Genomic DNA, 6,000 nt, shown 5'->3' on the forward strand with positions numbered 1-6,000 from the left:
CACGTTTGAAGGCAGTCACCAATAAATTCCAAAATTAGAGAAAGAACATGAGATGAAAAATTTTTTTAAGTCTGAAAAAATCCAAACATGGTAAGTATGAGAACAGTTTACATTTAGGAAAATTATGAAAAAACTATGGAAAACCAAAAAGGGACTGAGGGCAGAGGTTTTAGTTCAGTAGTAGAATGCTTACTTAGCAGCTGAATTTGATTCTCAGTGTTATAAGAAAGAGGTGAGGGAAAGAGACGGAGACAGTGACAGACAGAGAGACAGAGAGACAGAGAGAAGATAATGGAAGATAAAATGTGTATTCCCTTTAAGAAGCAAAAATTAGAAAATGACAGGTTACATTGTTTTGCTGCCTTGGGGACCAGCCTCCAGACAGCCTAGAACTGGAAGTCACAGCTTCAGCATGTAGTAGACTTTTTTTTTTTTATCTGAGCGGGTTGAGGGAAAATGACACTCACACACTCTCTTGATGGCTTCCTTCAGACCTTTCCTTTATTCTTCTTTTGCAGTCTCTATTCTTTATTTTCCTTGTGATTTCCTATTCTCATTCTTGATGTTTTCCTTCTAACTCTCTTTATTCTTGATGTTTCCCTTACAATTCCTTCTAACTCTCTCATTCTTAATGTTTTCCTTCTAACTTCTTAATTCCTAATATTTTTCTTCTAACTCATTTTAATTCTCTCATTCTTTATGTTTTCCTTCTAACTCTCATTCTTGACATTTTCCTTCTAACTCATTATTGATGTTTTCCCTCTAGCCCATTTTAACTCTAGCTAACTCTATCTCTATTCTTTCCCTTACAGCTTATACACCCCAGCAAAATCCTTCAGGCAAAATAAAAATTACAATGTTGTTACATTCTTTTTTCAAGTGAATAATTATAATGAATACAAAACAAACAGTAAAAAAAATGTATGTTTCCAAATCCTTTATATGATCAAGCATTTTATATATTACAGGTGAAAAACAAATTGTCCCAAGAACCTACATACATTCATACCTAAGCACCTTGTTAGAGATTAATTGTGTAGGCAAGCAAGATATTTTTCTCAGTCAGATCTTTTACTGGCAAGCTTCAGTTTTGCAGTTACAAAGAAAGGACCAATTACTTTATTACTTACCTTTAAAGGTAATCTTATAAAGAATCTTAGAGGAATCACAAACGTAAACTTTTATATATGAAAAAGAATCAGTTAGCTCTACTTTAAATCTTTGGGGTGCATACCAACTCATCAATAGATTTTTGTATCAGGAGATCGAGGGCAAAAATGGGCACAGGCAATCATCACCTTTGTCATCAACCAATCCTAACAAGGAAAGTCCATCAGCTAGTAATAATTGTGCTGCTTTATTCTTGTTCCCTGGCCTTAAAAAGTTCTACCTTAACTATGTGTCTTTCTAAAACTTTAGATTATCTTCTTGGGTTTTTCACCTCAAAGCTATTTAACAATAACATCTTAGTCTAAGCTTATTTTCAAAGCTTTGTTTCAACTGTAATTCACTCTGAAGACTGTGAACACATCTACCGCCACTAAGGTTAAAAGAATTTAAGCTAGCAGGGCTAACTGGGACTCAACTGATTTTCTTAATCATTAACCTAAGCCACAGTCTGTACAGCTCCTCAACAGACACTCATGTGTTCTAGTTGTGTGACACTTCCTTGTTTATTTCTTTATCATCAAAACTCTATTTAAACTAACATTATTATTATCAATTAAACAAGACAGCTTAGGAAGGAATCATCTTTATACTAATCTATGGGTAAACATGCCCAGTAGAATGGGATGTTTCCATGACATAAACACACTACGTTAGAGGCAGTGGGGATCTCCTCACACCCATTCATACCATGTCAGATACCAGAGGAAAATGGCAGCAGGAAACGTGAAAAGGCACAGCAGAAGCAAAGACATTCTGGGACCGTAGGTCTCGGGGTCTTGCCTGTCCAAGATTGGCCCATCAGAGAATTTCCTCCTGGTGGTCTGACACCTTGAACTTCAGTTGCCCCCTGCTGCTCCTCTGACATGGCCACTGGCAACATTGAAAAGAAATGATAAAAACTATACTCGAGTGAAATTTTCCGTGAAAATTTTTTAACTGTTAACTCAGATTTCTATCCCAAACAAAATATCACTCAAAATTGAGGGTGTAAAAAGGAAATTTTTGACAAAAAGTAACCTGTTAAAAATTCATTATCAATAAACTTACATTATGGAAGGAACAATATTTTTAAATAAAAATCAATTGAAGAAAACAATGGATTGCAAAATCTAAAATCCATATATAGTAAACTAAGTGAGGTTCAAGAGAGAGTAGGCAGTAGTTTTGAGAAATAATTAGCAGTTTTGGCTTGTGTGGGTTAGTAGCTGATGTCTCTGCCAACAAGCTTGTAGAATCAGGTTAAAATGAGAAAAAAAAAACAGCTCTCATAAGTAATCTTCTGCAAAGCTTTACTGAAAATGATCACATACACAAACTTAAACATGTGACTGATGATTTTTGACTAGCACATGTGCTCCTGTAACTATTACCCCAATTACAACCCTAGGAATTTATCCCCTGCCCTTAGACTTTTAAGCATCGGTCCATTGCTGTATTTTAAAGAAACTTGAGAAATTTTATGGCTCTGAAGTCCTATCAATTTTAAGGGAGGGAAATTTTACTGTAATTTATATAGGCCAGGAAGTTTTCAAAAGAAAAACGGGTTAAAACAAAAACAGATTTTAAATATTTCCCAGTTGGAGATATCTCTCTCTCTCTCTCTCTCTCTCTCTCTCTCTCTCTCTCTCTCTCTCTCTCTCTCTCTCTCACACACACACACACACACACACACACACACACACACAGTGTATGAGAACTTTGGATTGCTCTCAGTGGGAGTAGAATCATTATCATTGGTTCTTGTTTATTAATCTGTTCAGATAAAATTCTTTTCATTGCTCCTGATATTCTTTTTATTTTTGTTATTTCTTTTTTAAAGAAGGCATCTTTTAGCAGGCATTCATGGTATCCTTCAAGCCTCCATTCTCCTCTCTTCCAGGAATAAACTAGCTGATAGTGAAACTTGAGGGTAAAGTAACATGCAATTGTATTTGTTTGCTAGGGCTACTATAGTCAAGTGCCATAAGCTAGATGTCTTATATAGATGCAATTCATCTTGTATTTCTGGATGCTTAGAGTCCAAGAACAAGGTATTGTTAGGACTTCTTCTCAGGGTTCTGAAGGAGAATCTGTTCCATGTCTTTCTCCTAGCTTTTTGAATTTTAAGGTAAATGCTTGGCTTTCATTGGCATATAGCAGCAGCATCCATATCTGTGTCTTCTTTTTAACATAGTTTTGTCCTTTGTGATGTTTTCATCCAAAACCAGGCCTTTAGTCATACTGGATGGGGAGCCCAGTTTACTCCAGTAGTTATCTTCCTAAAAAATTATATCTGCAATGAATCTGTTCTCAAATACAGTAACATTCAATGATCCTGAGAATTATAAGTCCTCCATGCATATTTTAGAAAGACACAATTCATCCCTAAACTGCACCCTAATCCATCATTCCCTTTCTCTTGGGAGTGTCCACACCCTCAGCACTCTAGGCCATATGGTAAGGTAATGGGTAAAGACGTTTCTTTGGTAAGGCCTGAATGTCTTCCCATCACTGGAAGGTAAGGATCAAACTTTAGATCTCAGTGTATAAAAACAGGGTTGGGAGTTTGGCTAAGTAGTAGACAGCTTACCTAGCATCCACAAGATTTTCGGCTCTATGTCCAGCAACAAACCAAAAACAAACATGAAAGCATGTGGCCATCTACACAAACTGCATTTTCTAGCATCGGTTCTTTTGTTTGCACAGGTAACGTCTTCCTCTTTCATATTTATTCAGAACAAGGGAGAAAAACATGAATCTACCTCATTCCCAATGCCAGATCTACCCACACCCCTTACAGCTGGGTGAGTTAAAACTTGGATTCCTTAGAGGTGAAACACATGAGACATATCTCTATATGAAATTATAATAATCAGTTGCGGAAATTTTAAACTTCCAAACAAAAAAGGCTCAGATAAAGATGTGATAAATATGTCACATATCTTCCTTTCGAATGAAGAAAAAGGATGGAGGTAGATTGACCATTTAGATGAGCATGCAGTAAGGTCCATCCATGTCTGTGAGAATATACTTTTATAGTTTGTATATCAAATTCTATGTTCCATTTCCCCCCACATTCTCAGCTTATGTGTTTGAATATTTACTCCACGGCTAGTGGAACTGTGTTTCAGGGAGAAGGCTGTGGAATCCTTGGGGCTGTGGCCTAGCTTTTGTTGGGGGCATGCCTTGAAGATGACATTAGCTTCTGCTTGTGCCCTAAGATCTCTGCTTCTGGTCTCACCACAATGTGATAGGCCATAAGCTTTTGGCACCACAGGCCAGACATTCCAGGGGCCATGTTTTCCCACTATGATGGACTTATAATCCAAAATAACTGTTCCTCCCTTCAGTTGCTTCTATCAGGTACTAGGTCACAGAAATGGAAAAAAAAGATGACATTTTACAAAGAGGTGGTATGTATTAACAAAGGAGATGAAAAGGGATTATTAGTGAGAGATACAGCCAATTCAGTAAGACACACTGGGTTTGAGAGTCTTGGAGCAAAGACCAATGAAGAAGTTTGTCTGTCCTCTAAGGAAGATTACTTTTGGGGACAGAAATACTATAGCCTTCCTCAAGAGCAAATTGTGGAAAACAAGATGAAGATGACCAGAAACAGACAATGAAAATCTTCAGCCAACAGAGTTCAGACTCCCAGAATGATGCTGAAAGTCTTTTCCCAGGCTGAAGTCAAACCCTAGAGTGCCACCAGCCATGTATGTCTGTGCAGGCTTCCATTCTAGAATTACTGCATTGGTGAAAGTCTAGTTCCACAATGATATAGGCAGGGAGGTATAAGTGAACAAATTTCAGAACCATAGCGAAGAAATCCCAAGGCAGCTTCCAAGAGAAGAGGACATTTGCTCAATCTGACCAGTGAAAAGTCAAGGATAAGAAATCAGCTTGTGCAATGGTGTTGTCTCCAAACCTTTACAGGGTTTGTCCAACACTACAACTGTGTTAATAAAAATGCATTCACCAAAGTTTTAATCAGAAATCACTGTTAGAAGAGCTACAGGGAGAAACTGCCACAGACAGACTGATCATGAGTAGGGTAATCAGCGATCACAGATACCTCCATGAGAGGTTATAAGAGAGTGGTAAGGGCATTCTCTGATTGAGCCATAGTTTCCTGCCTATTTGCTATCATACAAAGACAGTTTCACCATCCTGTTGTCATCCTGCGGAACAATGTTTGATGCTAAATTACACTCTAATACCTATGTATGCAGACCCCAGTCAGCAAATCTGGATGAGATTCATTTAGTTTCCTCTATTATCAGGTTTGTATCTTGTAATGGCAAAATACAGGGATTATGATTTTTTTTCATTCTGAATCAAATTAAAAGAAAATAAACAGATTCTTTTTCTGAGAGACTATCCTCACTGTTTCCAGAAGTTAACAGAGTCATTTACCATGTAAGAGCAATACCTTTAGAGAGGAATGACCTGAATCCCTAACTTGTCAGACATACCATTTGTTACACATTTACTGGAAATTTCATTCCTAAGTGTTATTTTAAATAGGAGATTGAAAGACATTTGAGCTTTGAAAGACATCTATTCAAATAACATTACAAAATTGGCAAATGGGGAATATTTAAAGTTATAAACTATTCTCTGAAGTTTTCTTACCTTTACAAAAATCCACATTTCACTTGGATGTAGCAGGTGTCCATGTAAATGACACTTTTTAAATTATAAATGGAAATAAACATCAAATTTCTGTATGCATAGGAGCTTCTCACTATGTAAATGTTCAGGGTATGGATAAATAACATGGAAATATCAATCACCATTGTTCCTTACCATCACTGAATTTATTAAGTATGGAGTTTTGTCTGATTTACT

The sequence above is a fragment of the Peromyscus eremicus genome, chromosome 1 (assembly GCF_949786415.1).
Source record: "Peromyscus eremicus chromosome 1, PerEre_H2_v1, whole genome shotgun sequence".
Taxonomy (NCBI): Eukaryota; Metazoa; Chordata; class Mammalia; order Rodentia; family Cricetidae; genus Peromyscus; species Peromyscus eremicus.